This window comes from Molossus molossus, unplaced genomic scaffold, assembly GCF_014108415.1.
Source record: "Molossus molossus isolate mMolMol1 unplaced genomic scaffold, mMolMol1.p scaffold_m16_p_21, whole genome shotgun sequence".
Classification (NCBI taxonomy): domain Eukaryota; kingdom Metazoa; phylum Chordata; class Mammalia; order Chiroptera; family Molossidae; genus Molossus; species Molossus molossus.
In genome coordinates, this window is record NW_023425357.1 from 5,422,481 (window position 1) to 5,435,505 (window position 13,025).

Genomic DNA, 13,025 nt, shown 5'->3' on the forward strand with positions numbered 1-13,025 from the left:
GAACAAGGAAGGACAGGAGAGACAGCCCTGCTCCTCCTCCCAGGGTCCCTGCAGCAGCCCCCTGAGCCCAGCGGGGTGGGGCAGGGGCTAGGGGTCCCCGCCGGGCGGGCGTCCTGTGCAGGGCGCAGCCTGGGGAAAGCTAGGAGGCCGTATAGTGATCTCCGTGGGTGTCCTCCTCAACTATACAACCTCCTACCTCAGCCCGGGGGGCGCGGCAGGTGGACAGACAGACGGATGGACGGACAGACGGGGGGCCAGGAGGGCCAGGGAGGGTGGGGAGGGCCGGGGAGGCCCCAGCTGCGATGGTGAGCCCCCGACACGGACCCACAGACACGAGCTTGTGTGCGGCGAAGGCCCCGCAAGGTCGGTTCTACGGGTGGGTGCCAGGACCCAGGAATCCGGGCCCCCGGCCCCCTCCTCCCCAAGGAACCCAGGAATCAGTCCCTTGGCCCATCCTCACGGGGGACCCAGGAGTTCAGGTCCCCAGCCTCTTCCTCCCCAGGGTCCCTGGAGTCCAGGCCCCAGTCCCTCCTCCCTCAGCCCTGTGAGTCCAGCCAGGCATGTCTCCCTGGGGAAGGCACAGACAGCCTGGCTTCCCGGATGCTGGGTCAGAGGAAACCTCACCTGCTTTTTGGAGTTTGGCCCCTTGGCCAAGAAGGCTCCCTACCCACCTGTCAGATTCGGGAATCCAGGATCAGGCCCAGGCGGGCCAGGGGATTTAAAAGCCTCTCTGGGTCTTTTCCCCCCTCTCGCAACCCTTCTTTTGGCCTCTCAGGAGGACAGCTAGGACACTGCCCCAGGCCTCTGCCATCTCGGCCCAGGGACCCAGGGACCCAGGTTCTATCAGCACGCCCCCACCCCCCATTTTGCAGGTGGGAAGGCTGAGCCCCAGAGCCCAGAGAGGTGCAGGGACTTGGCCCAAGCCAGCCGGTAAGTGGGGGGAGGGGGAGGCTTCCCAGGTGGGCGGCACCCAGCACCCACCCTCCCACCCCTGGGCTAAGAGTCTGTGCACCTGGGGGTCTCTCCCTCTGGCCAGTTCTCTGTCTTGCTCACTGCCCAGCTCCATCTCCATCTTTGCGGCTCTCTCGCACGTCCTGCTGCCGCTGGGCGGTCTCAGCTTGTCTCACCTGGTTCCCATCTCCTCCTGCATCTGTGTCTCTCCCTCTCCTCCGCGGTCCTCGCCTTCTCTCGCGCTCCTCCGCGGTCCTCGCCTTTCACTGACTCCCGCTTTCTTCTCTCTCTCCCTCTTCTCATTCTTTTTCTTTACCTTCCGTCTTTCTTCCTTCCTTTCTCCTCCTCCCTCCCTCTGTCTTTGTCCCTCTCATTCCCTCTCTCCCTCAATTTCCCAGTCTCACTCCCTCGCCCTCCTCCCCTCCCCCTTCTCTCCATCTCTCACCTCTGTCTCCTTCTCTCCCTCGGTCTCTGTCTCCCTCCTTTCCTCTCCCCCTTTCTCCTTCCCTCCCTCCTAGGTCTTTCTCCTCCCTCCCCCCCCTTCCCTTCTCTCTTGCTGTCTCCCTCCCTTCTCCTTCTCCCTCTCGGTCTTTCTCCTTCCTTCTCTCCCTCCCCCTCGCCGCTCCGAGCCAGGTCTGGAGCTGGGGGTGGGGTGGGGGTGGTTGGAGAAGGGGCCCAGGGCTGGGGTAGCGACCTGCTGAGGAGGGGGAGGAGAGGCGGGAAGGGGGCGGAGGAGGAAAGGGGGAGGCGGGGGGCCAGAGTCGGGTCTACGGTCCCAGCTCTTATCCCCCTTCCCTCCTTCCCAACCTCCCAGACCCTCAGGCGGGGGCGAGAGTCAGGCCAAGGTGGGGAGGAAGGGGAAGGGAGGAGGCTGCCCCCGCCCCCCCCCCCCCCAACAACCTGGCCCAGAGCCCAGGCCTGGGTTCCCAGCATGCCCCGGGGCTGCCTGGGGCCTGAGGAGGGGGATGAGAGGAGAGAGGAAGCTGAGAATCTTAAAGATTTCTAGGACCTGATCATCTCCCCACTTCCCCAACAAATTTCTCCTTGGGGAAACTGAGACCCAGAGAGAAGGGTCAGGACTTGTTCAAGGTCACTGGACAAAGCGTTGGTGGAGACTCTAACTCCTTGGGTCCAAAGGCCCGATTTGGGAAAGGGGTTGGCGCTGGCCTTCCCCCAGGTCTTGGTCCCCCTCCCCCTCTCTGCAGACCCTGGGGAGCCCCCAAGGGTCAGAGAGCAGACCCAAACAGTCTGGCACCATGGCAACCAGATGGCCCCGCCCCCTTAACCCCCGTAGGGATGGACTCCAGCTGGGGCTGAAGAGGAGGTGGGGACTCCTGGGTTCTGGGGAGGAAGGGGCTGGGGCCCGAACTCTGGGGTTTCGTGGAGGGTGGGGGCTGGAGTGTGGGCTCTCAAGTCTGTGAGAAGCTGGGAAGCCAGACTTCTGGGTCCTGGGGTGAAAAGGGCTAGGGGTTCGGATTCTGAAATTCTGAGGGAGGGGGTTGGGTTGCGGACTCCCAGGTTTAAGGGAGGAGGGGGCTGAGGCCTGGAATCCCAGGTCCCCAAGAGAGCCTGGATGCAGGGCCTCTCCTCCGCCAGACATCCCCTGCCCCCGCCGCTGACCCTGGCCTGTCTGGCAGCCCAGACAACCTCCCCCCTCCTCCGCGGCCCCCTCCCACTTGCACGGCTCACCCTTGACCCCTCAAAGCCCCGCAGCCTCTTCCCTGCCCCTCCCCCTCCCCTCCAGCCAGACATTAACCCTTCCACCGCCAGAGGCACCTCCAAAGCCAGACTCTCTCCCGGCACCTACCCCCGAGGGCGCGGGCGGGCATCTTGCCCCCTGTCTCCTTCAGCCCCGAACCCGGCTACTCCAGCCCATCTATCCTCCTAGTGGAATCCAAGGGGAGTTCCCCGCCCCCTCCTTCTCTGGACCCCGAATCCAGGCCCCTAGTCTCCTCCTCCAAGAATTCAGGAGCTTGGGTTCCCAACCTACCCCCGCCTTCCCCCCCACCACCAAGATCCCAGCCCTCCGGCTGCCTCCTCCCTCGGGGACCCCGGTGTCCGGCCCCGGGCCCATGCCCTCCCCTTCCGCAGACTCACGGCTCCGCGGCTCCCGCGTCGGAGGGAAGGGTCTCCCGGGCCGGCCCCGGGCCCCACGGCCGCCGACTGCTCTCCATCCTCCGCCCGCCTCCGCCGCCCGACGGCCTCTCCCCTGCCTCAGCGCCCTCGCCATCCTCCTCCCGACTCCCCCGGGCGCCGAGGCCCGGCTCCCCGCCCGGGACCCCGCGGCCCAGCCCCCTCCCCAGGGGGCCCTCGCCCCGGCCCCTCCCGCCGCCTGGCCCAGCGCGCCTGGCTTCCCCCTGCCCCGCAGCTGGCCCCGGTCCAGGGGAAAAAATTCCATCCAGCCCGGAGGAGGAGCGGGCGGGGGAGGGCGCGGGCGGGAGGCCGGCCGGGGAGCGTGACGCAGGGAGGAGGGAAGGGACAAAAGGGGCCGGGAGGCGGCGGGCCCGCGGCGCTCCCACCGCTCCCTCCCTCCGCCTCCCCGGGCCCTGCCTGTCCCTCCCGTCTCGGCTTCTCGTCCCCTCCACCTCTCCTCCCTTCCTTCTCTCGGCCAGGCTCCCAGTCCCGTGCGTTCTTCTCTCTCTCTCCACCCCACATCTCCCCATCAGGGTCTGCTCTCTCCTCTCTCTCCCTGCCTCCCCCTCCCTCCCCCTCCGCTGAGGTCTCCCCCACCCATCCACCCACTAGGGACCCTAAGGTGAATCAGACCCACATCTGCCCTTGCAGACGGAGCTCAGTCTGATGGAAGAGACAGACCCAGACGCAGACAGTTCCAATCCAAGGGCGCTGGGGTATGACCGAGGGAGAGGCCAGCAGCAGCGGTGGGAGCCCAGGGCGGGAGGAATCCTTTCAGCTGGAGACAGCCCCGAGGACCAGCGGAGGAGGCAGAGCTGTGGCATGACCTCCAGGAACAGGGAGAAGTTAGATCTGAATGGCCGAAAGAGAGGGCGGCGGTAAGGGCGTTCCAGGCAGAGGGCACAGCTTAAGCAGAGGCCCGGAGGCAGGAAACCAGGGGCGAGTCTGGGAGAACAGCACAGCAGTCAAGGCTGACTGGAGCCTTAGAGGACAGGCGCCCAGGAGCAGAGACGATGAGGCCGACGTGGTGGGCGGGGCGGGCTGGGAAGCGCTTTGGAGGCCAGACTGGGGACTTTTTCCTGAGATTGAACAGGAGCCCTGGAGGGTTATGAGCAAGGGGAGGGGCAGATCTGGGAGTCAGAAAGACCCCTCTGGGCCCTGTGGGGAATGCGTGGAGCGGGATAGACTGGTGGAGGCTGGCAAACTGGGGAGGAGGATGCCTGAACTGGGGCTGGGACCCTGGGGACAGAGAGGAGGGGGTGGGGCAGTGAATATGTGGAGACTAGAGGGACGGATCACTGACAGGCCCTGGGAGGGAAGACGTGAAGAAGACAACCAGGAGTCTGGTCCAGGATTTGAAAGGACAAGAGTTATCCCCAGTGGGGAACCAGGAGGAAGAAGAGGGTACAGGAGAGGGAAGACGCTATGAATAGCTTGGAACCTCTGGCCATTAGGGGCCCCGGGGACATTTAGGGAAGACATTCAGGCAGTTATACAGTTCTGAGGTTCCAACAGTGAAAAATGCATTTCCCTCCCACCCTGTACCCTGGCCACCCAGTTCTCTCTGGGGACAGCTTATGTTTACCAATTTCTTGTGTATCTTTGCAGAGGAATTCTATACATGTCTACACATATATTATACCACCCTCTTCCTTTTTTGTGCCCGGATTAGATCACATTCTACACTTTCCTTTTCTAACACTATATCATGACTCATGCTTGCAGAGTTACAGTACCTTGTTCATTTTAGTGACTGTATAGTATTCCATTGTGTAAATGTATTTATACTTATTCAGTTAGACTTTTTTACATAAAGAAACTAATGCTTATGCATATGCAAGTCACTGGGGGATTTATTTGTTTTTTTACTGATTTCTTCCAATGTTCTTAAGCCTCTGATCTAGATATGCTAACGGGTCTCTTAAAATCTATTATCACTTACTAATGATAGGAATAATAGTGACAAACATATAATTTATTGAACATGTACTTGGGGACAGGCCCTGGGCTGGATATTTGTTACACATTTTATCATTCGATCATCATAGCAATCTTATTCTCAGGAACAATTTTTGTCTCCGTGTAAAGAACTATTGTGAATAGTGAGTTCCCCAAGCTCACACAGTGAGTGGCAGAGCCAGGATTCAAACCCAGGCCTCTCCGGTCCCAAGTTCCATGTTCTGTTTTTGAAGGTGAGCTGCCTCTGCCAAAATGTACAGCTGACTGGAGACTGATATTGGACACATGTTGGACTTGTCACACACACAAATTCATACATGATAAAAAGGACCTTTGTCCGATCCTGCACCTTGGCTTGATGTCCAGAATTACAGTCACTCTACATTCACCCCAGATGCCCCATAGTCAGGCCAGGATGATAACTGTCCCACCTGCATGTCCTGTTTATGTAAAACTCTGTGCATGTACATAAAGAAATTAGGATAAAGAGCTAGCTCGCTATTTCTCTGATCCCCTTATACTGTGATTCTCGATGTCTGGGACTGTCTGGGAATTCACTGAGGGCTCGATCCAGGTCTGAGTCATCTTGGTGTCCTCATTATCACCCAGCATAGGGTGTGGCTCAGTGTAGGGGCTGAGGGAAATGGAGAGATGGATGAATAACATACGGTTTATGGATTAGGATGGGACTTGCATAAGCCTCTGGAATAAGAAAATATAATTCCGGTCAGTTCCTGAAATAAGGCTTCCATTCCCATTAGTGAGTCACAGGAAACAACGCTTCCATCATTTTCTGCTTTGTATGCGGGGTTCACAAGTCTCTTGGTACCTAAGACTCATCAACTGCAAGTCCCACAAATTTCTGAGACTCAAGAGCCTCCATTCTCATGAGCCCCTGAGACTCAGGAGCCATTATTCATTCCCATCAGCCTCTGTGACTGAGGGTCCACCATTCCCATCAGCCCTTGAGATTCAGGATCTACCCTTCCCATCAATGTCTGCAACTCAAGATCCACTTTCCCATCAGCCCCAGTAAATAAGATCCTCCATTCTTATCAGCTCCTGCAAGAAGGATCTACCATCCCCCTCAACCCCGGAGACACTGGGGTCACCATTCTAGAACATCAGACACTTGCACACAAGTACCACTGTTCTTGTCAGTTCTGATACCCAACCCCCATAATTCCCGTACCCCTAAGATACGGGAACCATCATTCCCATCAAGTCCTGAGACACAAGTCCCACCGTTTTTTTGTCCCTTGGAACAGTGAGCCAATGTAAAAATAGAAGCATCCGGCCCTTCACAAGGCCATCCCCACGTTCCTGGGGCAGGAGCTGTTAGCCAGGAAGGTAGGTCTGCGTCAAGGACTCACTGATAGTCTAGAGAAGGAAGCATCAAGGCATGAGGAATACCAGAGAAGTAGAGAATCCTTTCATGTGAGGGTTCAACCCCAAGCCCCAGATAATTCTACAGCACCACTTAATCCCCACAGGTGCCATAATCCTCAGACTAGCAGAGCATCCAAAATACCAGATGATCCAAATGCAACAGACGCTGCCATTGTGCCATTAAATAATCCCAAACAGCACCCTGGCCAGTGTGGCTCGGTGGTTAGAGTGCCAGCCTGCCCACCAATGGGTCAAGGGTTTGATTCCCCATCAAGGGAAGGTACCTGGGTTGCAGGTTCGATCCCTACCCCGGTCTGGGCACATGCAGAAGGCAACCAATTGATGTGTTTCTCTCATGTCGACGTTTTTCTCTCTCCCTCCCTCCCTCCCCTCCCCTCCCTCCCTTCTACTCTCTCTAAAAAAAATTAATGGAAAATCCTCCAGTGAGGATTAACCAAATAAAAATAATAATAAATAATACCAAGTGGCAACTTGCACTGGTGAACTTGTAGGAATTGGGACAAGGCTCTCTTTGTCTCTCTGATGGTGAATGAGGAGAAGACAAATATTCCCATTTCCTGGACAGGCTGGTTGGAAAAACAGGTGTGATTTGGGGGGATGGCTTCTCTGCAGCCTGTCTCTTTCCCTCTTTTTTTTTTTTAAATCTTCACCGGAGGACATTGTTCCATTTTTGTTCAGATAGAGTGGGAGGGGGGGAGAGAGAGAGAGAGAGAGAGGGAGAGGGGGAGAGAGAGAGAGAGAGAGAGAGAGAGAGAGAGAGAGAGAGAGAAACATCCATGTGAAAGGGGCACATTGAGTGGCTGCCTCCGGTACGACCCAACCAGGGCTGGGGACAAACTGCAACCAAGGTACGTGCCCTTAGCGGGAACTGAACCCTGGTCTCTCTGGTCCGTGGGCCAGTGCTCTTCTGCTGAGCCAAACCGGCCAGGCCTCATTCCCTCTTGGCCACATCTTCTGTTTATCTAAATAGCCAAGGGCCTTCAGGCGCTCTGCTTTTCACATCCAAGATTTTGTTTTCTTATCTTGACATTTTATTATTGTTTTTTCTTTATTGAATTTTTAGAGAGAGAGGAAGGGAGAGGGAGAGACAGATAGAAACATTGATGAGAGAGACACAGCGATTGGCTGCCTCCGGCATGACCTCACCAGGGCCAGGGATCGAACTTGCAACTCAGGTACATGCCCTTGACCAGGAATCGAACCAATGACCCTTCGGTGTGTGGGCCAGGGCTCTAACCACTGAGCAACACTGGCCAGGGCACATGTTGAGATTTTTTTTTATCCTCACTCAAGTACATTTTTCCATTTTTTTTGTTCAGATAGAGTGGGAGGAAGAGAGAGAGAGAGAAACATCGGTGTGAAAGGAACACATCAAGCAGCCGCCACCCAAACGACCCAACAAGGCCGGGGACAAAAACTGCAATCGAGGTACATGCCCCTAGTGGGAACTGAACCCAGGTCTCTCTGGACCGCAGGCTGACACTCCAACCGCTGAGCCAAACCGGCCAGGGCTACACGCGTTGAGATCTTAATAGTCACGTTCAAATGTCAGCATCCTAGTGTAACTTGGAGTGAAAATCTTGTATGTGTGTGTTCAAGTTTAAAATTTTATCAGTCAGTTGAAGTATAAGTGTGTGTGTGTGTGTGTGTGTGTGTGCATATGTGTGTGTGTATAATTATATAATTACAGGGGTAAGAGGCTGAAATAATTAATGATGACTGTGAAAGCCTGTAGGCTGCAGGGGGTGTTTCAGGAAAAGATCTCTGAAACAAATTAGAGTTCAGGAAATGAATTGGGGAGTGTTCTCAGGCTTAGCACTTGGAAGGGAGTGAAGGAGGCAGATTGGGCAGGGGGAGAAGTCCAACTATTATGCAGTCATTTCAAAGGCTGCAGCCAGCCCTACAGGGAGCTCTGGAGCTAGGTGCTCTGGGGAGGGGTCTCAAACTAGGGGGAAAGGAACTGGACACAATTTTCTCCTCTTGGGACTGACGCATGTTTGTAAAAATGTAAATAACAACGTGAGGCAAAACAGCAAAGATTAGATTAGATAGAAATTCATACACGCGCACACACATATATTTAGAGAAAGGACAGGGCAGAGGGAGAGAGAGAGAGAGACAGAGAGAGATAGAGAGAGATAGACATTGACTGGTGATTGAACCCCAAATCTAGTTATGTGCCCTGACTGGGAATCAGGGCTGCAGCATTTTGGTGAGTGGGATGATGCTCGACCACTGAACAACAGCGACCAGGGCCAGAGGTAATTTTTTTTTTTTTTTTCCTCACCGGAGGACATTTTTCCAATTTTTGTACAGATAGAGTGAGAGGGAGAGAGAGAGAGAGAAACATCGACGTGAAAGGGACACATCGAGTGGCTGCCACCTGCACGACCAACCAGGGCCAGGGACAAACTGCAACCGAAGTACGCGCCCTTAGCGGGAACCGAACCCGGGTCTCTCCGGACCGCAGGCCGACGCTCTAACCGCTGAGCCAAACCAGCCAGGGCAAGAGGTAATTTTTTTATGGCAGGCAGCCTTCTTTGTAGAACGATTTGGTGTTCACTCATGCTAGCATTCATGCTATTAAAGAAAATAATCTTTAATAACTGTATTTGATATTTTGGTTATTGAATTCCATTTAGGTTAGGCATCTTTTTGAGTATTATTGGAAAATTGTTCACATTAGTGAAGATCAGCATCTTGCTGACTTAAATTTCTTGAAGTGGAAATAAAATGCTCTAAGATCATGTATGACAACGTTTATGATAAATCATCTCTGATCCAGGCCTGCTAATGAATGCAAAAAGCATGAAAAAAATAAGAGTGGAAAGTGAGGTGACCCAAACACATTTTGTTGTCATTGATCAAACTTTAAAACAACGTATTTTATATGGATGACTTTAAAATGTAAATTCTTTGCCTAGCCGGTGTGCCTCAATGGTTGAGTGTTGACCCATGCACCAAGAGGTCACCGGTTTGATTCCAGGTCAGGGCACATGTCCAGGTTGTGGGCCTGATCCCCAATGGGGGACATACAGGACGCAGCCAATTGATGTTCTCCCTCATCGATCTTTCTATCTCTCTCTCTCCTGCTTCCTTTCTCTCTCTCTAAGATCAATAAAGAAAAACAAACAAAAAAACAACAATAACAAAAAATAAATAAAATATAAGTTCTTTTTAGTCTAGAGTCTATGAAAGCCAAAACCTTAAATCAAAACTGCCATATCAACTGCAAAATACTGTCCAGCATTTTCAGAAGGGGACAATGAATGATTTTCAAAATTTGCCCAAGTTATTATTCATAAAAGTTCTTTATAGAACACATGTTTTGAAAAATTATTCTGGATTCTATTAAACGGTGCATGGGCCCGGCCAGTGTGGCTCAGTGGTTGAGCGTCGACCCATGCACCAAGAGGTCGCTGGTTTGATCCCTGGTCAGGGCGCACGCCCAGGTTGTGGGCCAGATCCCCAATAGGGGGCATGCAGGAGGCAGCCAATCGATGTTCTCTCTCATCGATGTTTCCATCTCTTTCTCCCTCTCTCAATAAACAATAAAGAAAAAAAGCTGTGCATGGTATTATTGTACATGCTACCTCTGTATCTTGTACACAAAACATTTGGATAGGAAAAAACAATCGAGTGTCTTTTATCTGATTTACAATGAATTTCTACTTCTATTTGGTTGCTCAGACATAGATGGATTTTACACATCGTTAACAACATAGTGGATATGGTTTGTGAAGTGTATGGAGAATAGAAAATCAGTAGTCATTCATAATGGGATGAGAATGGCAAAGGCTCTGAGTGAATTAGAAATGGCAAGCCTATTGTGATTTGTTCACACTCTTTAGTTGTGTTTCCAAAAATAATTAGAGCTCAGTAACAGGTAAATGAATTGCTGGCCATAAGTATAAAGATGGTGAGCGACATGTTTATCATACTTCTTCAGCCAAAATTAAACTTAGGACACACAAGAGATTTTGGAACTGTACTCATACAAGCTATTCAAACAAAATGGCAAAGAAGCATTTCCATATTCAAAGGGCTACTTGAATGAAAAGAAAAGGAACTTTACAGTGTCCTCTGCAGATAACAATACTAACATCAGGAATTACTGACAACTGAGAGTTGCTTGCAGAAACAGTGATTGGTTTATGTGATGAACCTACAGAAGAAGTAGCCAAACAAATGTGCTGAGAGAACAGAGGTATTTTGTACATGATACATGCTATAGAAACGTCGCTATCATCCTCCTCCTACCACGGTGCTGGAAGTAGAGATGGAAATTCAGACATCATTTTTGTAGTGTAGGTGGCCTCCCAGAATGGCTCCCACGAATCTCCATTCTTGGTATTCATCCCCCTGTATCATCCAACTCCCCTTGAATGTGGGCTGGACCTAGGGACTTGCTTATCATCACTAAAATATGGCAAAAGTGATGAGCTGTCACTCAAGTCCAAGATTAGGTTACATGTAACCTGGACTTCTGTCTTGCTGGAAAACCCTGCTTATTGTTTTCTCCAATTAATAGAGTAAGTAGCCAGATTGTGAGCTTCTGTGTTAGAACAGCCCCTGTGGCAAGAACCTCAGGGTATGCTCCACCCAACAGTTGGACAAACCAATGAATGAGCGTGGATGTGGGCCATTCCCCAGTGGAGCCTTCAGATGAGGCTGCAGACCTTGCACCCACAGCTTGATTATAGCCTAGTGAGAAGTTGTGAAAGAGAAGACCAAGATGAGCCATGATCAAATTCCTGACCTATAGAAACTATGAGACACTAAAAGTGAAGCTGCTTAGTTTAGGTGATAATTTGTTGTGTAGCAATAGATAACAAATATGATATCAATATCCTGAAAGTCAATGGTCTTGCTCTATTGTCATAGTTCTCATTCAATGTTTAAGGCCATTCTTCCTGAGTGGTTATGTACAATGGCAAATGCATGCAAAATCTTAGGGAAAAAAAACAAAGAAGAAGAAATGGCAGGACTTTCTCATTTTTGATCGTGGCAGATTAGTTTCATTAGATCAACCCTTCTGCTGAAAACACTGAAAAGTGCTGGATGAAATAGTGAAAAAAAGTCTTTACAAAATCCTGAAAGATATGACAAGCTAGTGAGGAATTTCCCCAATGACGTTTGGAATTAACACACAGAGAAATAAGCAGAGCACTCCAAGCTGCTTTTGACCGATGAGCATTTGCTTATTCTCGTTATTGAAATGAACTTTAGTTTTCAACAGGTTTCTGGAATGAGGGGAACAGAAATAAAAGTGGTGTCAAACCAGAACCATGGCAAATTGAAAAGTAAACTTAGACCCACTCTGGAGGAAGACACTTCAATCACAGAAGGAAGTTGACCTCGAGCGGTAGGGCTGAGATACACAAAGCAAGGGAGTGGTAAATGCATACATAGATGCACCAGTCAGGAGCTCAGTAGGAGACTGAGACGCTGTCAGGAGTCTAATAACACATGAACTAATGAAGAGACGAGTTTCAGAGGTGCTGCTGCAGGATTAATAGTAAGAGATGGTGAAGGATCCAAGGACAAGCAAGAGTGAGAAGCCATTACCACCCCCAGACCTGATGGAGCAAGGGGTGGAGGATGGTGCCTGAAGCCAGTAAGAGCTGTAGCCTTGGAGCATAGGTGCATGAGTCAGGGTTATCTACAGAAACAGAACCAGTAGGATATAGATACAGAAGAAGAGATTTATTATAGGAATTGGGTCACATAATTGTGCAGGCTGAGAAATCCCATGATTGGTTCCATGAAGCCAGATGATAATAATATTTACAAAAATATAAAAACAATGCTACTTTTTTTCATTGACTTTTGTCTTAAAAAAAACAAATTTTTTGTTAAATATAGTCTTTGTTTTTAAATGTTATTTTAAATGAACGAATGCCTAAACATTTGCCATTTTCTCAGTTTTAATTTCTAATAAGGCAAATATTGATAGATATAGCTTGCATAAGCAAAAGAACTTTGGGACACTCAATACTTTATTTATAGTGTAAAGGGGTTCTGAGACCCCCAAGTTTGCAAACTGCTACCTTAGAGATACTTATACACAGTTATACCAGATGCATGTGCAAGAATGTTCCCAGCAGCATAGCCCCAATCTGGAAGAAATGCAAAAGTCCACGTAGAGTCAGATGGATAAATAAATTGTGGTACACCCACACAATGGAATAGTATGCAGCAATGAAAAGAAACTATCACTACATGATGACACAGCCAATTCTCCCAAACACAATGTTGGAGAAAACAAAAAGACACCAAAGAATACACAAAGTCTTGTTCCAAAACGATTTAATCTTAATAACTGTGAAAAGAAAAGTACTAAGTGACAGCACTAAAAAGAAGAGTGAGGGCCAGGTTATAGGTGTTGCTTACTTCTGGAAGGATGGAGGAATTACTGTTAGGGAAGCTGCTTGAGGGGATTCCGAAATATTATATATTTCATTTCTTGACCTATATGACAACAAGAGTGTTTACTTTAAATTTATAATATGTGCACGAAAACATTTGTTTTATGAATCTTTCTCTATGTATGTTATATTTCACAAAAACTA